The 26,838-nt window shown below is 47.1% G+C and overlaps 1 protein-coding gene across 3 annotated transcripts in view; it reads right to left on the bottom strand.

Moving 5' to 3' along the window:
• Positions 1-26,838, bottom strand: part of LOC138665095 (bactericidal permeability-increasing protein-like) — a 134,624-nt gene that overhangs the window by 106,646 nt on the left and 1,140 nt on the right. The gene's annotated exons all lie outside the window — the stretch shown is intronic.

Raw genomic sequence — 26,838 nt, 5'->3', positions numbered from 1 at the left:
TTAATGAACCCCATAAAGCGCTGCACCGCCTTAAGAGAATGGGGCTCTTGCCAGTCCATCACAGCCTGTAGTTTGGCAGGATCCATAGCCAATCCCTGGGCGGAGATGATATAGCCCAGGAACGGTAAAGACTCCTGCTCAAACATACACTTCTCCAACTTTGCATAGAGAGAGTTTGCCCGTAAGAGGTCGAAGACTCTGCCAACATCTATCCGGTGGGAGTCAATATCTGGAGAAAAGATGAGAATATCATCCAGATAGACTACAACCGAGGTGGAAAGCATATCCCGGAAGATGTCGTTGACAAAGTCTTGGAAAACGGCTGGGGCATTACAGAGCCCGAAGGGCATCACCAGATACTCATAATGCCCATCTCTGGTGTTAAACGCCGTTTTCCATTCGTCCACCTCACGGATGCGAATCAGGTTGTAAGCACCCCGCAGATCTAATTTAGTAAACACTCTAGCTCCCCGAAGCCTATCAAAGAGCTCGGATATCATGGGCAAAGGATACTTGTTCTTAACGGTGATAGCGTTAAGACCCCTGTAGTCTATGCATGGACGTAGTTCCCCATTCTTCTTCTGCACAAAGAAGAACCCTGCCCCAGCAGGTGACACTGACTTCCTGATGAACCCTCTTGCCAGATTCTCTTGAATGTACTGAGACATGGCCTCCATCTCCGGGAGAGATAATGGATAAACTCGACCCCGGGGAGGCTCTGCACCAGGCAAGAGATCGATAGGACAGTCATAAGGGCGATGGGGCGGAAGAGTCTCCGCCGCCTTTTTGGAGAACACGTCTGCATAAGACCAGTATTGCTTGGGAAGAGAGGAAAGATCTGCGGGTACCTCAGTAGTAGCAACCTGAACACACTCTTGGTGACACCTACCCCCACATGATTCACCCCATCCCAGAATTCTGCCTGAGGACCACTCGATGTGAGGAGAGTGGAACCGTAACCAAGGTATCCCCAACAGGACCTCATCAATTCCCTCAGGAATGATGAGCAGAGATATAATCTCCTGATGGGATGGTGACATGGACAGAGTAAAAGGGATGGTCTGATGTGTTATCTGTGCGGGGAGTGTCGACCCATTCACCACTCGTACCGTTACTGGTTGAGATAGCATAACCAGGGGTATTGCGTGACACTGGGCGAAGGCAGAAGACATGAAATTGCCTTCCGCCCCAGAATCCACGCAGAGCTCTACCGAGTGGGAGGATGAGCCAAAAGTTATTGTCCCCTTAAAGGACAATTTGGAGGCAAACGTCGCCGTGTCTAGTGCACCTCCACCTACTACCACTAGACGCTGACGTTTCCTCGACCGCTGGTGACATCTGGTGGCAAGATGTCCTGACTGTTGGCAAACATGGCAAACCTGGAGTGCACGAGCGGTCCGGGACTTAGATCCCGCTCGAGACACTACCTTAGGTTCATGGGACTCAGGAGCCTGGACTGGAGATTCCAAAGGTTTGGCGAAGGTGGGAGCCAGCCGAAACCTCTGCCTACACTGGGCTCGCTCTAACCTCCGCTCGTGAAAACGGAGGTCAATACGAGTAGACACTGTTATTAATTCTTCCAGTGTGGCGGGAATCTCCCTAGTGGCCAGGGCGTCCTTAATGTGGTCAGCCAGCCCCCTCCAAAATATAGGAATAAGAGGTTTATCCGACCACTTCAGCTCAGATGCTAGAGTGCGGAAGCGGACGGCAAAATGGCTGACCAAGGACGAGCCCTGAGTCAATGCCAACATTTGGAGCGCCGTATCATGGGTGACACGAGGTCCTAAAAAGACCTGTTTCAGAGTGCTCAGGAATAACGGAGCACTCTGCACCACATGATCGCCACGCTCCCACAGTGGCGTAGCCCACTGCAACGCCCTGTCCGACAGTAAAGATACGATATAGCCCACCTTAGCCCGCTCTGTAGGGAAACAAGAGGCCAGAAGCTCGAGATATATTGAGCACTGACTCACGAAACCCCTACAGGACTTACTGTCACCAGAAAATTTCTCTGGTAGCGGGAGGCGAGATAGGGTCGGTACAGGGGCGGCAGTGGACAAGGTAGCTGCAGCCACACTTGCAGCCTGAACAGCGACAGCAGTAACATCCACAGCTGAGGTTGAACGCTCAAGAGCCGCCAACCTTCCCTCCAGCTGCTGGATGTACCGCTGTAAACGCTGATCGTCCGTCATTACTAGCCAGACATTGGCGCTAGTATTATGTTAAGGACCGGTGGAACGCACCAAGTATAGATGATATGAAACTAGGTGCGTTCGCAGTCCGAGGTCCACCGTGCAGGTAAAAGACCCTGCTGCTAGTAAGACGGACTATATGGCGGTACTAAGTATACACACATGGGTTAACTTCACCCTGCTTGAAGGAAGCGATCCTGTTGCGTCACAGGACCGCAGTACCGCACATAGAGCGCGAGCAAGAAGTCAGCGAACTCAACCCCTACACGGGATTGATGTCCGATTAGACACAAGCTGGCACAACACCGCAACTGGGTGTGTAAGGAAACTTATAAAATAGAATCTATAGGCACGAGAGTGCGTGCGGTGCCGCACTGACGGACGCCACTAACCACCCAGGCTTGGGTAAGGAAAGCGCAGAGGAAGCGCACGGCGCCATACTGGCGGGCACAGCAACAGGACGCTGTGATGTGTGTTACGTGCAGATGGCTAGTCGGGCGCTAGATAGCTACCATCATCCGCGAGCAGTCAACAACTCTAGGGAGGGATACTTAGGAGCTTTCATCCATCGACATACATCCATCTACACACACACATAATATCAAGACAATACTAGCGCATGGCCGTGCGGTCATGCGCAGTTTATATAGCTGCAGCACAGGAAACAGCTACAGAAGTTTTGCCCTTTCAGGACCTGCCAAAAGGACCAATGGGATGTGCTGCAGTACCTGAGCATGTGACCCTCGATCTCCAACGGGAGATCTTGCCCTGGGCATGCTCAGTGTGTGCAAATAAGGACTTAGTCCCAGAGAAGCCCGCTCGCCGCAGATCAGTGCAGGGTACAACAGGAGAGCCAGAAAAGGCAGCAGTAACCCTTTGCACAGAATCAGTCCCAGCAAGACGCTGGGAGCGACGCCTCCGCTGAGCAGAGCCCACTGCGGCCGAAGCAGAATGGGAGACCGCAGCAGACACGGATCGAGATTCCCCCTGTGCAGCAGAGGAAACTCGACTCCTAACATAGTGGGCCATAGAAAGCCTAGTGTTTTTTTTTTTAATTTGGTATCTAAATTCTCCCTGAAAAAAAAAAAACGTGGGAGATTAATATTGGCCTTTCTGCTTGTGTGCCAGTCCTGAGTGTGCCATCTCTCTTAAATAGTGGGCCATAGAAAGCCTAGTGTTTTTTTTTTTAAATTTGGTATCTAAATTATCCCTGAAAAAATAAAAAAAGTGGGAGATTAATATTGGCCTTTCTGCTTGTGTGCCAGTCCTGAGTGTGCCATCTCTCTTAAATAGTGGGCCATAGAAAGCCTAGTGTTTTTTTTTTTTAAATTTGGTATCTAAATTCTCCCTGAAAAAAAAAACACAGTGGGAGATTAATATTTGCCTTTCTGCTTGTCTGCCAGTCCTGAGTGTGCCATCTCTCTTAAATAGTGGGCCATAGAAAGCCTAGTGTTTTGTTTTTTTAAATTTGGTATCTAAATTCTCCCTGAAAAAAAAAAAACAGTGGGAGATTAATATTGGCCTTTGTGCTTGAGTGACAGTCCTGCGTGTGTGGCATCTCTCTCATTTGGTGCCACAGAAAACAGAGTGTGTAACATCGTGCCTGATTTTCCTTGCGGTCTCACCCACCTATAAAGGGATATCTAAATCATACAGAAGTTAGAGTTCACCTTGTAAGTTGTTTGACAGTAACAAATACCGTTAGTTTGGTGACGTTTTTAAAACAATGAGGAAGTCTGGTGGAAGAGGTCGTGGCCGTGGGCGTTCATTGCCAGCTGGTAATGATGGTAGTGGTAATGGAGCATCGGGTGGGCGTGGGAAAAACAATATAGCACCTAAGTCTCGAGCTGTGGAGCCAGGTTCGTCGTCTGGCTACACAAGGCCTCGAACGCTCCCTTTTCTGGGAGTAGGAAAACCGCTTTTAAAGCCGGAGCAGCAAGAGCAAGTTTTGGCTTACCTTACTGACTCAGCCTCTAGCTCTTTTGCCTCCTCTTCTGAAACTGGTAAATGTAAAAGCAGCGCGTCGTTAGTGGATGTTCACGGTCAGGGACAAGTCGCTTCCTTGTCCTCTTCAGCAAAAACAGCAACAGAGAAGGATGCAGCAGGCGACACAACGGGTTACTCCATGGAGCTCTTTACACATACCGTCCCTGGCTTAGAAAGTGAAACAGTTAACAGGCCATGCCCATTACAAGTTGAATCTGACATGGAGTGCACTGATGCACAGCCACAGCCAGACTACTATGCTGGTCCTTTGACTCAGACCACAACATTGCCCTCGCAGGGTACTGATCCAGAATCAGACCCTGATGAGACTATGTTGCCCCATCACGAACGCTATACCACCGACTTACACGGTGACACAGACGAAGTTGCACACGAGCTAGAAGAGGAGGTTATAGATGACCCAGTTGTTGACCCCGATAGGCAGCCATTGGGGAAACAGGGTGCAGTCGGCAGTAGTTCTGAGGCGGAGGAGGAGGGGCCGCAGCAGGCATCAACATCGCAACAGGTTCCATCTGCCGGGCCCGTAGATGGCCCAAAACGCGTGGCAAAGCCAAAACCTGTTGGAGGACAGCGTGGCCATCCGGTTAAAGCTCAGTCTGCAATGCCTGAAAAGGGATCCGATGCTAGAAAGAGTGCAGTCTGGCATTTTTTTAAACAACATCCAATTGATCAGCGCAAAGTCATCTGTCAAAAATGTTCAACTACCTTAAGCAGAGGTCAGAATCTGAAAAGTCTAAATACAAGTTGCATGCATAGACATTTAACCACCATGCATTTGCAAGCCTGGACTAACTACCAAACGTCCCTTAAGGTTGTAGCACCCTCGGCCAATGAAGCTAGTCAGCAATGCTACATCCCTTCCGTCAGTGTTAGGCCACCATTTTCCGCACCACCTGCAGTATCTGTGCAGGTTTCTTTGCCAGGCCAAAGCAGTCAGGGTCAGGGAATCACCAGTTTCGTAGTAGGAAACACTGCATCTAGGGCACCGGTGGCAACAATACCGTCTCCAACCGTCTCTCAGTCTGCCATGTCCACCGGCACCCCCGCTAGTTCCACGATCTCCAGCTCTCCAGTCCAGCTCACCCTACATGAGACTCTGGTTAGAAAAAGGAAGTACTTAGCCTCGCATCCGCGTACACAGGGTTTGAACGCTCACATAGCTAGACTAATCTCGTTAGAGATGATGCCCTACCGGTTAGTTGAAAGCGAAGCTTTCAAAGCCCTGATGGACTACGCTGTACCACGCTACGAGCTACCCAGTCGACACTTCTTTTCGAGAAATACATCCCAGCCCTCCACCAGCATGTTAAAGAGCGCATAGTCCATGCACTCAGGCAATCTGTGAGTATAAAGGTGCACCTGACAACAGATGCCTGGACCAGTAGGCATGGCTAAGGACGTTACGTGTCCATCACGGCACACTGGGTGAATGTGGTGGATGCAGGGTCCACAGGGGACAGCAATTTTGGGACAGTTCTGCCTAGCCCACGGTCTAGGAAACAGTTGGCTCTAGCCGTTCGCACCCCCTCCTCATCCTCCTCGTCCTCCTGCAGAAGCGAGAGCTCGTCCACAGACCGCAGTCGCCCAACCACTCCATCCGCAGCTGCCACTGTTGCACACCAGTTGTCCCATTATGGGGCAGCTACTGGCAAGCGTCAGCAGGCTGTATTGGCTATGAAGTGTTTGGGCGACAACAGACACACCGCGGAAGTTCTGTCCGAGTTCTTGCAGAAAGAAACGCAGTCATGGCTGGGCACTGTAGATCTTGAGGCAGGCAAGGTAGTGAGTGATAACGGAAGGAATTTCATGGCTGCCATCTCCCTTTCCCAACTGAAACACATTCCTTGCCTGGCTCACACCTTAAACCTGGTGGTGCAGTGCTTCCTGAAAAGTTATCCGGGGTTATCCGACCTGCTCCTCAAAGTGCGCGGACTTTGCTCGCATATCCGCCGTTCGCCCGTACACTCCAGCCGTATGCAGACCTATCAACGGTCTTTGAATCTTCCCCAGCATCGCCTAATCATAGACGTTGCAACAAGGTGGAACTCAACACTGCACATGCTTCAGAGACTGTGCGAACAGAGGCGTGCTGTTATGCATTTGTGGGAGGATACACATACACGGGCAGGCAGTAGGATGGCAGACATGGAGTTGTCAGGTGTGCAGTGGTCGAAGATACAAGACATGTGTCAAGTCCTTCAGTGTTTTGAGGAATGCACATGGCTGGTTAGTGCAGACAACGCCATAATAAGCATGAGCATCCCCCTAATGCGTCTGCTGATGCAAAGTTTGACGCACATAAAGGAGCAGGCGTCTGCAGCAGAGGAAGCGGAAAGCCTTGATGACAGTCAGCCATTGTCTGGTCAGGGCAGTGTACAGGACGAGGTAGCGGGCGAACAGGAGGAGGAGGACGAGGAGGATGATGGGGATGAGTATTTTTTTAATGAGGAAGCTTTTCCGGGGCCACTGGAAATTGGTGGCGTGGCAAGGCCGGGTTTTGGTTTTTTGAGGGACACAAGTGACATAGATTTGCCTGAAACAGCCCCTCAACCCAGCACAACCGCAGATTTGACAAATGGAACTTTGGCCCACATGGCGGATTATGCCTTACGTATCCTCAAAACGGACACGCGCATTACTAAAATGATGAACGATGACGATTACTGGTTGGCCTGCCTCCTTGATCCTCGCTATAAAGGCAAATTGCAAAATATTATGCCACATGAGAACTTGGAACTAATATTAGCAACCAAACAATCAACTCTTGTTGACCATTTGCTTCAGGCATTCCCAGCACACAGCGCCCGTGATCGTTCTCACACGAGCTGCAGGGGGCAGCAGACCAGAGGTGTTAGAGGTGCAGAAATCAGAAGTGGCGTTGGACAGAGGGGTTTTCTGACCAGGTTGTGGAGTGATTTTGCTATGACCGCAGACAGGACAGGTACTGCAGCATCAATTCAAAGTGACAGGAGACAACATTTGTCCAGTATGGTTACTAACTATTTTTCATCCCTTATCGATATTCTCCCTCAACCATCATACCCATTTGATTACTGGGCATCCAAATTAGACACCTGGCCAGAATTGGCAGAATATGCATTGCAGGAGCTTTCTTGCCCGGCAGCTAGTGTCCTATCAGAAAGAGTATTCAGTGCTGCAGGTTCAATATTAACCGAAAAAAGGACTCGTCTGGCTACCCAAAATGTGGATGATCTAACCTTCATTAAAATGAACCACAACTGGATTTCGAATTCTTTTGCCCCACCTTGCCCGGCTGACACCTAGCTTTCCTATGAAAAGGTCTTGCTTGTGGACTACTCTGACTGACTTTTCCAATCGCGTAATTTTCAGCAGCTGATTGTCCAGCATACGACATGTTTACACCGCCCTAAATGGCCAAACTCCCCCCACGGGGCCGTGGTCTCGCCACTTGGCGCAAGCACCCGTGAGAGTGCCGTTTGTCTGAAGAGGTGGGTGTGCCCGCTTTTGGTCGACGGCACTGCCACTGGGTCCCTCATAGTACAATAAAGTATCTCTGGCGGTGGTGGTGCGCACCCAACGTCAGACACACTGTTGTAACATGAGGGGCCCTGGGCCTGTACCGCTGGCCACAAGAGAGTTCCCCCCCCAGCTCAAACATTGCTCTACCACTTGCACAATTATCTCTCACAGTTCCACCAATGTTTAGTCTATGCGCTGACATCATTCAATGCCTGGCACTGACAATACCATTGTGTTGACATGTATGATGGTACTTAACATAGTCAGGGGCAGTGTCCTATATTTACACCAGTAAATAATTAGCGCCAAATTACTAGGTCTAAAACTCAGTAGAGGAGCCCACCCCTGTACCTAAGTATTCCACCCTTTTGTGTTTTGGTTTTGTTGTAATGCGAGATATTAACATCTATTTATTTTTTTGGAGTACTAACTGGCAGACACTCATTACAATCGGCCTCCGCTGACAACACCAATGCTGCCTGCGTACCCCTGCAAGAGAATTGCAAGTGCCTACAGCCAAATTTTGTTATGTTAGGCCTACTATGCCTGTCTGCGGTCCCTCCTTCCACTAGTCCTCCACTGACCAGACCACTGCTGCCCGTGTACCCCTGGAACCAATTTTAAAGTGCCTACAGCCAAATTTTGTTACGTTAGGCCTACTACGCCTGTCTACGGTCCCACCTTCCACTAGTCCTCCAGTGTCCTGTCTACTGCTGCCCGTGTACCCCTGGAACCAATTTAAACCAAATTTTGTTATGTTAGGCCTACTACGCCTGTCTGCGGTCCCTCCTTCCACTAGTCCTCCACTGACCAGACCACTGCTGCCTGTGTACCCCTGGAACCAATTTTAAAGTGCCTACAGCCAAATTTTGTTATGTTAGGCCTACTACGCCTGTCTGCGGTCCCTCCTTCCACTAGTCCTCCAGTGTCCTGTCTACTGCTGCCCGTGTACCCCTGGAACCAATGTAAAAGTGCCTACAGCCAAATTTTGTTATGTTAGGCCTACTACGTCTGTCTGCGGTCCCTCCTTCCACTAGTCCTCCAGTGTCCTGTCTACTGCTGCCCTTGTACCCCTGGAACCAATTTAAAAGTGCCTACAGCCAAATTTTGTTATGTTAGGCCTACTACGCCTGTCTGCGGTCCCTCCTTCCACTAGTCCTCCAGTGACCTGTCCACTGCTGCCCGTGTACCCCTGGAACCTATTTTAAATTGCATAGAGCATCCTTTTTTTAATAGTAGGCAAACAAACTCTGTCTGTGGTCCATAATTGAAATTGTCCTCCACTGAACAGACCAATGCTGCCTGTGTACCCCTGTAACCTTTTTTAAACTGCATTGAGCCAAATGTTGTGTTTAAGGCCTATTACCTATGTCTGTCTGTGCCACTCAATACAGCTGTCCTCCAATTAAAAAAGCTGAGCGTCAATAGTCTGGTTTTCAGCCTATAGGAATTTGAAAACTGCATTGGGGCTACTGTTGTGAGTTCTGTTTTTGGGCTCCCTATGGTGGTTACTGGTGGTACTGGGTGATTTGTGTTCTGCTGTCTCTGGTGTCCACCTGTTTTATTAGGATTTGGGAGTTTCCTATTTAACCGGGCTTTCTTGTCATTTCCCCGCCGGCTATCAAGGTTATCAGAGTGTTTTGTTACCTCAGCTTCTGGCTTCAGTAATCTTCAGGACAAGCTAAGTTTTTTATTTTCTTGTTCCACGTTTTGCTTTATTTTTGTCTTGTCCAGCTTGCATATAATTGTTTCTTTGCTGCTGGTTGCTCTAGTGGGCTGTAATTGCTCCTCATGTTCCATGAGTTGGAACATGAGTTCAAGTAATTGCAGGATGGTTTTTTTGAAGGGTTTTTTGCTGACCGCGCAGTTTACTTTTGTATCCTCTGCTATCTAGTTTTAGCGGGCCTCATTTTGCTGAATCTGTTTTCATACTGTGTATGTGCCTTCCTCTCATTTCACCGTCATTATATGTGGGGGGCTGCTATTTCTGTGGGGTATTTCTCTGGAGGCAAGAGAGGTCTGTGTTTCTTCTAATAGGGGAAGTTAGATCTTCGGCTGGTGCGAGACGTCTAGGATCAACGTAGGCACGTTCCCCGGCTATTGTTATTTGTGTGTTCAGGTTTAGGGTCGCGGTCAGCTCAGGTTCCATCACCCTAGAGCTCGTTGGTGCTTGTCCTTTTGTGATTCCCTGCCATTGGAATCATGACAGGCTACTACTACTACTTCGGTAGGGCCTACTAACGGTGTCTGCCGCTCCAAGGTGTTCCCCAGGTTGCCTCTCCATTGCTTCAATCTTAAAGCTCTTGTTTAGTAGTTGTTGAAAACAACACTGCATTCGGCCTACAAGTTGGATCTGGGGTGTAGAGACGGTGTCTTCCGCTCCAAGGTGTTCTCCAGGTTGCCTCTCCATTGCTTCAATCTTAAAGCTCTCGTTTAGTAGTTGTTGAAAACAACACTGCATTCGGCCTACAAGTTGGGTCTGGGGTGTAGAGACGGTGTGTTCCACTCCAAGGTGTTCCCCAGGTTGCCTCTCCATTGCTTCAATCTTAAAGCTCTTGTTTAGTAGTTGTTGAAAACAACACTGCATTCGGCCTACAAGTTGGGTCTGGGGTGTAGAGACGGTGTCTTCCGCTCCAAGGTGTTCCCCAGGTTGCCTCTCCATTGCTTCAATCTTAAAGCTCTTGTTTAGTAGTTGTTGAAAACAACACTGCATTCGGCCTACAAGTTGGGTCTGGGTGTAGAGACGGTGTGTTCCACTCCAAGGTGTTCCCCAGGTTGCCTCTCCATTGCTTCGATCTTCTGGCTCTTCTTAAGTAGTTGTTGAAAACAACACTGCATTTGGCCTACAAGTTGGGTCTGGGTTGTAGAGACGGTGTCTTCCGCTCCAAGGTGTTCTCCAGGTTTCCTCTCCATTGCTTCAATCTTAAAGCTCTCATTTAGTAGTTGTTGAAAACAACACTGCATTCGGCCTACAAGTTGGGTCTGGGGTGTAGAGACGATGTCTTCCGCTCCAAGATGTTCCCCAGGTTGCCTCCCCATTGCTTCAATCTTAAAGCTCTTGTTTAGTAGTTGTTGAAAACAACACTGCATTCGGCCTACAAGTTGGGTCTGGGGTGTAGAGACGGTGTGTTCCACTCCAAGGTGTTCCCCAGGTTGCCTCTCCATTGCTTCAATCTTAAAGCTCTTGTTTAGTAGTTGTTGAAAACAACACTGCATTCGGCCTACAAGTTGGGTCTGGGGTGTAGAGATGGTGTCTTCCGCTCCAAGGTGTTCCCCAGGTTGCCTCTCCATTGCTTCAATCTTAAAGCTCTTGTTTAGTAGTTGTTGAAAACAACACTGCATTCGGCCTACAAGTTGGGTCTGGGGTGTAGAGACGGTGTGTTCCACTCCAAGGTGTTCCCCAGGTTGCCTCTCCATTGCTTCGATCTTCTGGCTCTTCTTAAGTAGTTGTTGAAAACAACACTGCATTCGGCCTACAAGTTGGGTCTGGGTTGTAGAGACGGTGTCTTCCGCTCCAAGGTGTTCCCCAGGTTTCCTCTCCATTGCTTCAATCTTAAAGCTCTTGTTTAGTAGTTGTTGAAAACAACACTGCATTCGGCCTACAAGTTGGGTCTGGGGTGTAGAGACGGTGTCTTCTGCTCCAAGGTGTTCCCCAGGTTGCCTCTCCATTGCTTCAATCTTAAAGCTCTTGTTTAGTAGTTGTTGAAAACAACACTGCATTCGGCCTACAAGTTGGGTCTGGGTTGTAGAGACGGTGTCTTCCGCTCCAAGGTGTTCTCCAGGTTTCCTCTCCATTGCTTCAATCTTAAAGCTCTCGTTTAGTAGTTGTTGAAAACAACACTGCATTCGGCCTACAAGTTGGGTCTGGGGTGTAGAGACGGTGTCTTCCGCTCCAAGGTGTTCCCCAGGTTGCCTCTCCATTGCTTCAATCTTAAAGCTCTTGTTTAGTAGTTGTTGAAAACAACACTGCATTCGGCCTACAAGTTGGGTCTGGGGTGTAGAGACGGTGTCTTCCACTCCAAGGTGTTCCCCAGGTTTCCTCTCCATTGCTTCGATCTTCTGGCTCTCGTTTAGTAGTTGTTGAAAACAACACTGCATTAGGCCTACTAGTTGGGTTGGGGCCTTCTATCTGTGTCTGCCGCTCCTTGCTGTTCTCCTACAGTGAACAAAGCTGTGCCGCCGGTTTACTACTGTTGCCAATTTTGAACTGCATTTAGAATACTTACTGCATTAGGCCTACTAGTTGGGTTGGGGCCTTCTATCTGTGTCAGCCTCTCATTCCAGTTGTCCTCCACTGAACAAAACAATGCCCCCTGGTTAGTCCTGTTACCAATTTTGAACTGCATTTAGCCCACTTTATTCTTTGGGCCCATATCTGTTTCCCCGTCATCTTGCCCATTGCCCAGCCAGTGATAGATGAGTCTGCTGGTACATTGACCCATAATGCAACATTCCCCGTGCACGCTACACTGCAAGATTGTGACCCTGCTGAAAGTCAGGTCCCCCTTCCCGCATACCATACCACCTTACACGGGGACAAAGAGGTTCCTTCATCAGGTGGGGGGAGGAATACTTGTTGGCGACGTCACTGGCACAGGGCCCCTCATAGTACGCAAAAGTGTTGCTGCCGGTGGGAGGCGCCCCCGCCGTGCAAACACACCGCTGTACTTTGAGGGGACCTGTGCCAGTGCCAATGCCAAGGAGTGGGCTTGCTCAGGATCACAGCACTTGCAAAGTTGAAATACTTACCTCTCCCTGCTCCACTGCCGTGACGTGGTCCAGATTTACTGGGCCCACTAATTACTTGAACCAGCCCTACCCCCCACAACTTTAGCCAAATGATCCCCAATTTCAAATGCCTTACAATTATTATAAGCTAAATTAAGATTGACAAGCTTCAGTGACAAGAATGGATGTTTTTGCCATTAAAATGGGCTCTGTACATGTTTTCCTAGCCTCTACTCACTGCCGACTATGCTCCCCCATTGACTTGCATTGGGTTTCGACTTTTGAGATAGTCGGGTTTCGCGAAACCCGACTCGACTCTAAAAAGGTCAAGGTCGCTCAACCCTAATATGTGATTTTTATACTTACATTGAGTCATGTGCTTACTAGCTTTTGCCTGCCTGCTTCTATAGTTTTGCACTGAACAAACACTGAGAAAATTAGGAAGACACATGTAACTGTATGCAAATGGTTGTGGAGTGTTGTGCTGACATTTAATGAAATCACTTAAGATGTGCATGTGAGGGGGCTCGCCAACCTGAATTTTTGCCCTGGGTAGAGGAAAACCTAGATTTGCCTCTGCACTGTGTTTGCATCATGTCCATATGACAGACATATCTACTATATAATTGTCTAAGGGTCACTTCTGTCTGTCTGTCTTTCTGTCTGTCTTTCTGTCACGGATATTCATTGGTCGCGGCCTCTGTCTGTCATTGAAATCCAAGTCGCTGATTGGTCAGGGCAAAACAGCCACGACCAATCAACGACGGGCACAGTCTGGAAGAAAATGGCTGCTCCTTACTCCTCACAGTCAGTGCCCGGCGCCCGCATACTCCCCTCCGGTCACCGCTCACACAGGGTTAATGCCGGCGGTAACGCTACCTCTGCTATTAATCCTGTGTGTCCCGAACTTTTTACTATTGATGCTGCCTATGCAGCATAAATAGTAAAAAAATGTAATGTTAAAAATCATAAAAAAACAAAAAACCTGCTATACTTGTCCTCCATTGTCCACCGAGCCACTCGCGTCGGCCGCCATCTTCCGTTCCCGGCGATGCATTGCGAAATTACCCAGAAGACTTAGTGGTCTCGCGAGACCACTAAGTCATCTGGGCAATTTCGCAAGGCATTCTGGGAACGGAAGATGGCAGCAGCCGTGCGCGTATCGCCGGAGCTTCGCAGGAATATGGTGCCCACACTGCTGCATACTACGTGGGCTGTGTTAGATACCGCGTGGCTGCTATATACTGCGTGGACAGTGTTATATACTACGTGGCTGCTATATACTGCGTGGGCAGTGTTATATACCATGTGGCTGCTATATACTGCGTGGACAGTGTTATATACTACGTGGGCAGTGTTATATACTACGTGGGCTGTGTTCTATACTGTGTGGGCTGTGCTATATACTGCGTGGGCTGTGCTATATACTGCGTGGCTGCTATACACTGCTTGGGCAGTGTAATATACTGCGTGGGCTGTGTTACAGTATATACTACGTGGCTGCTATATACTGCGTGGGCTGTGTTATATACTATGTGGCTGCTATATACTGCGTGGGCTGTTTTATATACTATGTGGCTCCTATATACTGCGTGGGCAGTGTTATATACTGCGTGGCTGCTATATACTGCGTGGGCTGTGTTATATACTACGTGGCTGCTATATACTGCGTGGGCAGTGTTATATACTACGTGGCTGCTATATACTGCATGGGCTGTGCTATATATTACGTGGCCAGTGTTATATACTGTGTGGCCTGTGTTATATACTATGTTGCCTGTGTTAAATACTGCGTGGCTGCTATATACTGCGTGGGCTGTGTTATATAGTACGTTGCTGTGTTATATACTGCGTGGCCACTGTTATATATTGCGTGGCCTGTATTGACGCATCGGGTATTCTACAATATGTATGTATATAGCAGCCGCATAGTATATAGCACAGGCCATGTAGTTTTTGTCTGCTATATACTACATGGCTCCTATATACTACGTGGCCTGTGCTATATACTATGTGGCTGCTATATACATACATAAATACATATTCTAGAATACCCGATGCGTTAGAATCGGGCCACATCTAGTATTTCTTCTAAAAGTCTTACAGCACATTTATTATAATAACACAGGGCCACACTGCCTGACCCACTATCTTGTTAAGGGTCATAGTTAGTTTTTTTTATGCAAGGAGCCAACATTAATTTTCTACAGCTAAAAAGGCAAAACAAGAGGCATGGCATAACCTAAAATAACAAATAATACCCTGAATAACCAGTTACACCAGTGGCCATAAACAATTCAAGTATGTTTTTCTTGTGGGGGTAGTGGTGAAGTAACGCTTATTTGGTTCTGCAAGTCACTTCCCTTATGGCTTGTTCAGATGAGAGTTATTTTCAAGTTTCATTGGTGCTTTTGATCAGAGTTTCATTAGATTTTCAACAGGGAATCATCAGAGTTTGATGTAAATTTCATATCTTTTTCTGACATGGGAAAAAAAGTTTCTCCAGCTTCTCCTTTCAATCTGTGAAAATCGGACAGCACATCCGATTGGCATCTTAGTGCTGTCCAATTTTTTTCACAGATCCATAGACTTGCACCGTCCAGATTGAATCGACACTCTGAATAATATCAGACAAATTTCTGTGATTTTATGGGAACCTCTCGGGTCAGAAGAAAAAAACATACTGTACATGTGAACTACCATTAGTACCAACAAAATTTAAGTGAGATAAACATAAAATGAAGTGCCAACTAAATCTCATAAAACATTGAAAATATTAAAAACAAAAACATGGGAGATAAAGATATGGAGTAAAGCAGAGTACCAAAAACAGGGGGATTCACACTATACAAAAAATAATAAATGTGGATAATAAAGGGCATATTAAAAGTACAAATACAACTGTGTGTCAGCCTGCAGCTCACGACTATGGTGAGTAGAGTGTTATGTGCATCAGCAGAAAGGTATAAAAGGAGCAGGCATAGTACTTATATAAACTAGATGGTAGCCCGATTCTAACGCATCGGGTATTCTAGAATATGTATGAAGTTTATTTATGAAGATTTTAGAATAATAAATTGAATACACAGGATTCGGCCGGCCGCGACCAATTAGCGAAGCGTGGTTCAAATCCCGCGCCAATTCACGGCTGGACTGTGCCTGTCGCTGATTATTCGCAGCCGGCCACATAGTATATAGCACAGCCACGTAGTATATAACAGCCCACGTAGTAAATAGCACAGCCACGTAGTATATTGCACAGCCACGTGGTATATAGCACAGCCCACGGAGTATATAGCTCAGCCCACGGAGTATATAGCACAGCCACGTAGTATATCACACAGCCCACGGAGTAAATAGCACAGCCACATAGTATATAGCACAGCCCACAGAGTGTATAACAGCCCACATAGCATATAGCACAGCCACGTAGTTTATAACAGCCCACGTAGCATATAACACAGCTCACATAGTATATAACAGCCCACGCATGCAGTATATAACACAGGCCTCATAGTGTATAACACAGGCCACGTAGTGTATAACACAGCCCACGTAGTGTATAACACAGCCCACGTAGAATATAGCACAGCCACATAGTATATTGCACAGCTACGTAGTATATTGCACAGCCCACGTAGTAAATTGCACAGCCCACGTAGTATATTGCCCAGCCCATGTAGTATATTGCACAGCACATGTAGTATATTGCACAGCCCACATAGTATATTGCACAGGCCACGTAGTATATTGCACAGGCCACGTAGTATATTGCACAGGCCACGCAGTATATAGCACAGCCCACGCAGTCACGCAGTACATTGCACAGCCCACGCAGTACATTGCACAGCCCACGTAGTACATTGCACAGCCCTCGTAGTATATTGCACAGCCCACGTAGTATATTGCACAGCCCACGCAGTATATAACACAGCCCATGCAGTATATTGCACAGCCCATATAGTACATTGCACAGCCCACGTAGTACATTGCACAGCCCACAAGTACATTGCACAGCCCACATAGTACATTGCACAGCCCACATAGTACATTGCACAGCCCACGTAATATATTGCACAGCCCACGTAGTATACTGCACAGCCCACATAGTATACTGCACAGCCCATGTAGTATATAGCACAGCCCACACAGTATATTGCACAGCCCATGCAGTATGTTGCACAGCCCACGTAATATATTGGACATCCCACATAGTATATTGCACAGCACACGTAGTATATAGCACAGCCCACGCAGTATATTGCACAGCCCACGTAGTATATTGCACAACCCACATAGTATATTGCACAGCCCATGTAATATATTGCACATCCCACGCAGTATATTGCACAGCCCACACATTATATTGCACAGCTCACGTAGTATATTGCACAGCCCATGTAGTATATTACACAGCCCACGTAGTACATTGCACAGCCCACGTAGTACATTGCACAGCCCACATAGTACATTGCACAGCCCACATAGTACATTGCACAGCCCACGTAATATATTGCACAGCCCATGCAGTATACTGCACAGCCCACATAGTATACTGCACAGCCCACGTAGTATATAGCACAGCCCACACAGTATATTGCACAGCCAATGCAGTATATTGCACAGCCCATGCAGTATGTTGCACAGCCCACATAGTATATTGGACAGCCCACATAGTATATTGCACAGCACACGTAGTATATAGCACATCCCACGCAGTATATTGCACAGCCCACGTAGTATATTGCACAACCCACATAGTATATTGCACAGCCCATGTAGTATATTGCACATCCCACGCAGTATATTGCACAGCCCACACAGTATATTGCACAGCTCACGTAGTATATTGCACAGCCCATATAGTATATTGCACAGCCCACATAGTATATAGCACAGCCCACGCAGTATATTGCACAGCCCACGTATTATATTGCACAGCCCACGTAGTATATTGCAGAGCCCACGCAGTATATTGCACAGCCCACATAGTATATTGCACAGCCCATGTAGTATATTGCACAGCCCGCATAGTATATAGCACAGCCCACGCAGTATATTGCACAGCCCATGTAGTATATTGCACATGCCACGTAGTATATAACACAGCCACGTAGTATATTGCACAGCCCACATAGTATATTGCACAGCCCATGTAGTATATTGCACAGCCCACGTAGTATATAGCAATGTGGGCATCGTATCTCTGTTAAAAAAAAGAATTAAAATAAAAAATAGTTATATACTCACCTTCCGTTGGCCCCCGGATCCAGGCGAAGTGTTTACCAATGCTCCTCACGCGCTCCGGTCTCAAGAGTGCATTGCGGTCTCGCGAGATGATGACGTAGCGGTCTCGCGAGACCGCTACGTCATCATCTCGCGAGATCGCAATGCATGGAGCAGTCAACGGACCATCGTGAGGAGCGGGAAAGGCCTGGGCTGCATCTGGGGGCCGACGGACGGTGAGTATATAACTATTTTTTATTTTTTTAATTATTTTTAAGATTAGATATTTTTACTATTGATGCTGCATAGGCAGCATCAATAGTAAAAAGTTGGTCACACAGGGTTAATAGTAGCGTTAACCCTGTGTGTGCGCTGACTGGAGGGGAGTATGGAGCGGGCACTGACTGTGGGGAGTAAGGAGCGGCCATTTTGCCGCCAGACTGTGCCCGTCGCTGATTGGTCGTGGCTGTTTTGCCGCGACCAATCAGCGACTTGGGATTTCCGTTACAGACAGACAGACAAACAGACAGACGGAAGTGACCCTTAGACAATTATATAGTAGATTATGTACTACAATCAGGTAATGGTATAGTGTTTAATCCCCAGCTTCAATGCGAGTTTCACCCAAGCTTTGCCAGGTTGTGATCAGAATCCTGGCATAATACTGCTGTCAGGCTGCCACCCTGTTTTCGCTGCAGGAGAAGTTACTGCCACATCTCTGCAATGAGCATTGAGACCAGGACTCTGGAGGTGACTTCCTCCAGTGGCAAGAAGAACAGCTCGGTAGCCTGGGATTAGAAGTACAATTCCAAGCTGCTGACCTGTGCACACCACTCCTGTCACCACAGTGTTGAGAGCTCAGCAGATAAATCATCACACTGCAGTGCTTGGAACACTGACTGAGCTCTGCTACATCAGTGTAAGCCTCATCCAGATTTCCCTGCATTACAGATATCTGAAGGAGGCCTTGAAAGCAGGTAAGCGGATGCAGTAACGTTTGGAGGCAGAGCAAGGGTTAACAGAGAGATTTAATATCACAGCGTTACTCCACACAGGGAGGGAGTTAATGGAGTATAGGGTAGTACAACTGTATATGACTGGCTTAGGGGCAACAGGTGTATAATAAGGTAGGGAAGAGTTCAAAAGTATCAAACTTATCGATCCGGCGTCGATGAGAAGCAGTCTCTGAGATGATAATAATAATAATAATCTTTATTTATATAGCGCCAACATATTCCGCAGCGCTTTACAGTTTAACAGTTTCAAACACAAAAGTCATAAGTAACAACGTTAACAATACAATAATTAAAGCAAAATAAGACGACCCTGCTCGTGAGAGCTTACAATCTACAATGAGGTGGGGGAGATACAAAGTACAGGTGTGTATTTACAATGATGTAAATAGCAGTGGCGATCCTGCCTGAACGCTTGAAGAATCCGGTGTTATCCTGGTACACTTGTTTTTCCTTACTTAGCTGCTTTTTTTTTTTTTGCAATAATACAAATTATAGCAGTCTATTCGGTAGGACTATCAGCTGTGTATCCACCAGACAGACTTCTGCACAACACAATTGATGGCCCCAACCCCATTTATAAGGCAAGAAATCCCACTTATTAAACCTGAGAGGGCACACCTGTGAAGTGAAAACCATTCCCTGCGACTACCTCTTGAAGCTCATCAAGAGAATGCCAAGAGTGTGCAAAGCAGTCATCAAAGCAAAAGGTGGCTACTTTGAAGAACCTAGAATATAAGACATAATTTCAGTTGTTTCACACTTTTTTGTTAAGTATATAATTCCACATGTGTTAATTCAGAGTTTTGATGCCTTCAGTGTGAATGTACAATTTTCATAGTCATGAAAATACAGAAAAATCATTTAACGAGAAGGTGTGTCCAAACTTTTGGTCTGTACTGTGTATATATATATATATATATATATATATATATATATATATTTATTTCATATAGCGCTAGATAGCAGAAAAGCCGGTAATTCATTTGCCGGCTTTTGCTATCTCCTTCCCAAACCCTACAGGATATGAGAAATGGCTTACATACAGTAAAGCATTTCATATCCCTTATTTTTTAACATATCCCTCACTACTAATGTTAGAAGTGTCTGTGTGCAAAATTTGGGGGCTCTAGCTGTTAAAATAAAGGGTTAAATCACGGAAAAAACTGGTGTGGGCCCCGCGCAATTTTCTCCGCCAGTGTGGTAAAGCCAGTGACTGAGGGCAGATATTAATAGCCTAGAGAGGTACCATGGTTATTGCCCCCCCCCCCCCCCCGAGCTAAAAACATCTGCCCCAAGCCACCCCGGAAAAGGCACCTCTGTAAGAGGTGCCTATTCTGGCACTTGGCCACTCTCTTCCCACTCCCGAGTAGCGGTGGGATATGGGGTAATAAAGGGTTAATGTTACCTTGCTATTGTACATCTTACAGATATGCCTTTTCTAGGGTGGCTGGGGGCAGATGTTTTTAGTAGTGAGGAATATGTTGAAAAATAAGGGATATGAGATGGTTTACAGCAGGGGGGCTGTAGGAATGCAGTTAAACGAAAGCCCCCCATGACTGCGTTGCCAAGGGAACTGGGGAGCATCGTTTAAAGTAAGTCAGGGGCAGTGGGGATTGGTTTAAGGGGATGGAGGAAAGGGGTGGTTTGTAGCTTGCGGGGCGGGTCTGCAGGGAAAAGTGCGGGAAAGGGGGCATTACCTTTTACCTCAGTGAAAAGACGTGCCAGGATGTCCTCTGTGGAAGCCATATTGGCGCAGCTGCGGGAGATGGCGCGGTCCAGGCGTGGCGGCTGGCTGGAGGACTAGCTGGCAACGCTGCTTGGTTGTCCTGGAAGCCAGGGGACCAGATCATGGAGGACCCGCCCCCCAGAGCGTCTGTCCCCTGACTCAGGTACGCGAAGCAGACGCCGGCCACAGAGCCCCTCCCAGGACCCTGCGGAGGACGCGGGCCGCGGGTCACCAATCCATCCCAGCCCGCCCTCCGGCAGGAATCCTCTGGCTGGCGCTGCTGGCGTTGGGCAGCGGTCTGGAGCAGCGGTGGTGCAGGCCCAAACAGAGGAGCGGGCTGCACCGGAAGAACTCACGGTGGATCCGGGTCAAGGGCCAAACATGGCGGCGGTGAGGAGGAGCACTACCTGGTGTGGAGCAGCACGGGCTGTGGCACCGGCCCCGGCGATGAGGAGGAGCCTTCAGGGAGCAGCGGCAATGGTGAGGGGAAGCAGTGATCATGGCAGCAGTTCGGCGGCGGGTAACCCGGGGTCGGACTCACCGCGGGTGCCTGGCAGGCCCGGCAATACTAGAGGCAGGGCGACAGGCAGGCGGATCTCAGCCCCTCAGCCTGGCCAAGTTCGGAGGGGTTGCAGTTCAACAGAGGCTGGGGCTCGTGGCAGGACCCAGCAGGAAGACAGGCCTGGAGACGGGCTGGCAGCCGCCAGGTCCAGGTCGCCCAGGAGGTCGAGGGAGAGGTCCATTTCTTCTGCTCCGGTCCACCCTGGTGACGAGGAGGCCAGGGGCACGGGCCAGGAGCAACACAGCAGAGCGGAGGATTCCAGATCCGGGAGTGACCCACGCGAATTCGGAGATCGACAAGACTCTGGTCGCACGGCTGGCTGGGACACAGCACCTGCGCAGCTTCGTGAGCATGAGGCTAATTCTTTTGCGGTGATGGATAGTGGAGTTCGGTCTGGGGATAGCTGGTATGGGGGGGTCGATTTGGCAGGGAGAGGAGGGGCTAGCACTGTTGGGGTCCCAGGGGTCAGGGAGCTTTTGGCGGGTATGTCATAGATTTTGAGGAGACTGGATGGGGGGCCTTGATAGTGCGCGGTCGCCTCCGGTAGGATAATGGTTGCCGGCGTCTGGCCAGGGTGCAGGAGTGGCAGTGGTGTCCGACAGAATGAGTGGCGTGGAGCAAGCGTCAGCAGCGGGGGTGTCGGTGTCGGTTCAAACGGAAAAGGACAAAGGGGATACGATTAAATTGGACGATAGAGCAAAGGGGAAATTTATGTGTGTTTTGAAGGGCCGTTAGGGGCTCATTTAAAAAAAGAAATAAAAGAAAAAATTTGGAAAGATGAATATGTGGAGATTTTCTCCTTCCTGCCTTTGGAGAAATTTAATTTAGACAAGGGTAAGAAGGAGGATAGTAAAAAGGAGGAAGAAGAAAAGAGGCGCTGGCGATTAATACCGCAGACGTTTGTGAATTGGCAGCAGGCGTTCGCCATTGTGGCAAGTGTTATTGGTGAAAAGTTTCTGGAGAACTGTTCAAGACTGTTTTGTTACTTGAATGCCATAGGGGAGGCATACAGGGCGCACGGGGGCCAGGCGTGGCTACGGTATGATGAGCAGTTTCGGCAAAGGAAGACGGTCAGGCCCGAGATAAAATGGGATCAGAAAGATATAGGGTTGTGGTTGAAAGTTATGGCTCCAACGCGGTTTGGGCAGTCCTTTCATGGGGGAGGGAGTAGCGGTCAGCAGTCGAGACAAGGAGCCGGGCTACAGGGGTCACAGGGGGCTAAGGACAAAACAGGGACGTGTTGGCAGTTTAATGACGGCCAATGCAAATACGGCAATACATGCAAGTTCAAGCATCTCTGTTCTCACTGCAGCGGGGCCTCGCATGGAGCTGTCAAATGTTTTAAAAAGGCAAGGGGTAAACCAGCAGTGGGAGGCGGTCAAGGGGGTGACACCAGTGAAGGTTCAAAGGATGGCCCCTTATCTAAGTAGGTATCCAGATCGGGAAAAGGCGAGGCTACTGTGGGAAGGTTTTTCAGAGGGTTTTCGAATTCCTCATCTGGCTCATGCTATTCCATTTTCAAAAAAGAAAAGTTGGCTATACAGGAAGGTGTTGAGAGAGCCATGGCGGTGGTGGGGCACTCGCGAGCCTGAGGTGTTCAGTGCTGCTCGTGGTTGGCGGGGGGTGGGGTTCTTGGAGTTGGTGTTTTATGGGGCTGATCTGGCTTTGGTTTACAGGCTCTGGACGGGGAGTTTACCTCGGGAGCTTTGGGGTTTGTTTGCCTGGAAAACGGGTTACATGGTGCCCTCGAGCTGGTGGTTACGGCTGAGGGTAAAGAAGGTTTTCATTTAAAAAAGTTGGTTTGGGCTTTTGCCTATTGGGTGCCAGATTTATTAGCTCCAAGAACCCTCCCCTCAAGTTTTTTTATACAAATGTATAAATGGTGTTATTTATGTTTGTTTTGTTAATAAAAATGGCCGCTGTGGCCAAATTATCCAAAGAAATAATTGTCATGTCTTAATTTGAATGGTAAGAAGAATAACTTTGGGGGAATGTGGTCTGGGGTAGGTATTATGCGGCATCTTGAAGGACCAATCTTGGCGATACGCAGTCATGTATGTAAACCATGTCTCATATCCTGTCGGGTTTGGGGAGGAGATAGCAAAGCCGACAACTGAATTACCGGCTTTTCTGCTATCTAGCGCTATATGAAATATAAATATATGTATATATATATGTGTCTCACTGACATATATATATATATATATATATATATACCTATACTAGGTGTAGACATGAATTTTATCTGTTCTATTCTAACCTGTCAGTGTGATTTTACTGTACACCGCACTGAATTGCCGGCTTTTCTATAGAACACCGGTGCGTATTTCTCGCAAGTCACACTGATGGTCCGTGTGTAATCGATTTTTTTTCCTGCACCCATAGACTTGCATTGGCGATTCTCGGCCGAGATACGCTGACAATCGCAGCATGCTGCAATTTCACTCGGATCCTGAATACGGCCGAGAAAACAACAGATAATAGGCGTTGCCTATTTTGGCAAAATTTGCCTAAATTTGGCAAAAATTTTCAAAATTTCGCAATTTCCAACTTTGAATTTTCATGCCCTTAAATCACAGAGATATGTCAAACAAAATACTTGATAAGTAACATTTTTTTCACATGTCCACTTTGCATCAGCACAATTTTGGAACCAAATTTTTTTTTTGTCAGGGAGTTATAAAGGTTTAAAGTTGACCAGCAAATTCTCATTTTTACAACACCATTTCTTTTAGGTACCACATCACATTTGAAGTCACTTTGAGGGATCTATATGATAGAAAATACCCAAGTGTGACACCATTCTAAAAACTACACACCTCAAGATGCTCAAAACCACTATCATGAAGCTTATTAACCCTTCAGGTGTTTCACAGGAATTTTTGGAATGTTTAAAAAAAAAAAGAACATTTAACTTTTTTTCACAAAAAAATTACTTCCGATCCAATTTGTTTTATTTTACCTAGGGTAATAGGAAAAAATGGACCCCAAAAGTTGTTAAACAATTTGTCCTGAGTATGCCGATACCCCATATGTGGGGGTAAACCACTGTTTGGGCACATGGCAGAGCTCGGAAGGGAAGGGGTGCCATTTGAATTTTCAATGCAAAATTAGCTGGAATTGAGATAGGATGCCATGTCGCGTTTGGAGAGCCCCTGATGTGCCTAAAAAGTGGAAACCCCCCAAAAGTCACACCATTTTGGAAAGTAGACCCCTAAGGAACTTATCTAGATGTGTGGTGAGCACTTTGAACCCCCAAGTGCTTCACAGAAGTTTATAATGTAGAGCCGTAAAAATAAAAAAAATCTTATTTTTTCCACAAAAATGATATTTTAGCCCCCAGTTTTGTATTTTCCCATGGGTAACAGGAGAAATTGGACCCCAAAAGTTATTATCCAATTTGTATTGAGTATGCTGATACCCCATATGTAGGGGTAAAGCACTGTTTGGGTGCACGGCAGAGCTTGGAAGGGAAGGAGCACCATTTTACTTTTTCAACGCAGAACTGTATGGATTGAGATCAGACGTCATATTGCGTTTGCAGAGCACCTGGTGTGCCTAAACAGTGGAAACCTCCCAATTCTAACTCCAACCCTAACCCCAACACACCCCTAAGCCTAATCCCAACCCTAACCCCAACACACCCCTAACCCTAATCCCAACCTTAGCCATACCCCTAACGCTGACACACTTGTAACCCAACCGTAAACGTAAGCCAAACCCTAACCCCAACTTTAGCCCCAACCCTAACCCCAACTTTAGCCCCAACCCTAACCCTAACTTTAGCCCCAACCCTAACTTTAGCCCCCACCCTAACCCTAGCTTTAGCCTAACCCTAACTTTAGCCCCCACCCTAACCCTAACCCTAAAGGGAAAATGGAAATAAATACATTTTTTATTTTATTATTTTTCCCTAACTAAGGTGGTGATAATGGGGGGATTGATTCACTATTTATAGCAGGTTTTATGTTTGGCAGCTGTCACATAGTAAAAGACGCTTTTTATTGCAAAAAATATTTTTTGTGTTACCACATTCTGAGAGCTATAATTTTTCCATATTTTGGTCCACAGAGTCATGTGAGGTCTTGTATTTTGCGGGACAAGTTGACGTTTTTATTGGTATCATCTTCGAGCACTACACTTTTTTGATCGCTTTTTATTCCGATTTTTGTGAGGCAAAATGAACAAAAACCAGCAATTCGTGAATTTCTTTTGGGGAGGTATACCATTCTGCGTTTGGTAAAATTGAGAAAGCAGTTTTATTCTTTGGGTCAGTACGGTTACAGTGACACCTCATTTATATCTTTTTTTATGTTTTGGCGCTTTTATACAATAAAAACTCTTTTATACAATAAAAACTCTTTTATAGAAAAAATAATCATTTTTGCATCGCTTTATTCTGAGGGCTATAACTTTTTTATTTTTTCTCTGATGATGCTGTATGGTGGCTCGTTTTTTGCGGGACAAGATGTTTTCAGCAGTACAATTTTTATTTATATCCATCTTTTTGATCGCGTATTATTCCACTTTTTGTTCGGCGGTATGATGATAAAGCATTTTTGACTAGTTTTTTTTTTACGGTGTTCACTGAAGGGGTTAACTAGTGAGACAGTTTTATAGGTCAGGTCATTATGGACATGGCGATACTAAATATGTGTACTTTTATTGTTCTTTTTATTTACATAAAGAAATGTATTTGCTTGAACAATATATTTTTTTTAGTTATTTATTTAGGATTTTTTTTTTTACACATGTAAATATTTTTTTTTTTGCTTATTTACTTTGTCCCAATGTGGGACATCATGGTAAAGTGTCAGATTGCTGATCTGACACTTTGCAATGCACTGTCAGATCAGCGATCTGACAGGCACAGCAGGAGGCTTGCCGGCGCCTAGCAGGACGTGGATGGAGCCCCGTGGCCATTTTAGATCCGGGGCCTGAAGGGAGCAGGATGGAGGAGACGCTCAGAACAACACGATCACATCGCGTTGCTCCGAGGGTCTCAGGGAAGCACACAGGGAGCCCCCTCCCTGCTCGATGCTTCCCATGCCACCGGAACACTGCGATCATGTTTGATTGCAGTGTTCCAGAGGTTAATGTGCCAGGAGCAGTCCTGGCACATAGTGCCAGATGCCAGCTGTGATAGTCAGCTGACATCCGGCCACGATCAGCCGCGCTTCCCCCGTGAGCGCGGCTGATCGCGTTAGACGTACTATCCCATCGGTGGTCATACGGGCCCTTACCATCTCGACGGGATAGTACATCTAATGTCAGAAAGGGGTTAAAAATGAACATGTTACAGGTTTAGGAAAATGGCAACACAAGCCCAAAAATATTTTTTGTACACTGAATTTTTTCACCATTAAAATAATACAAAAACTGGACATATTGGGTATCGCCGTAGTCATATTGATGAGCAGAATCATATTGCAAGGTCATTTTCACCACAAAATGTACACCATAAAAATAATTTGCAAAAATATTGTCAGAATTGCTGTTATTTTAGACTTTCTCTTGTAATGCGGCGGTATCCACACTATGCAGTGATGAAGCAGTGACTGAGCAAAGTTAAAAACAAAATGTGTTTTATTCTCCAACTCACAGCAATACACAACACACAATATCCTGAAGATCGCAGCCGGGAACCATATCCTCCAGATTGCAGCTGATAAACACGCCAGTCCACCTCTGAGACTGGCTGCTGTGGGCAACTGCACCGCCGTGTACACTGTGGGTGCCAGGCCTTTCAGCTGTTGCCTCACACAGGTGGAGCTCTGCATAGCCTTCGGCTCTGCACTCTTGCAAAACACAAACTGACATTGACACACCCAACCCTCTGTTTAAGGGACTTTTACAAGCAACTTGTGGCCTTCGGCCACA

Source organism: Ranitomeya imitator, chromosome 2 (genome assembly GCF_032444005.1).
Source record: "Ranitomeya imitator isolate aRanImi1 chromosome 2, aRanImi1.pri, whole genome shotgun sequence".
In the NCBI taxonomy this organism is placed as follows: Eukaryota; Metazoa; Chordata; class Amphibia; order Anura; family Dendrobatidae; genus Ranitomeya; species Ranitomeya imitator.
The sequence above is the reverse complement of the archived record's forward strand: the minus strand, read 5'-3'. Positions and strand labels throughout refer to the sequence as shown.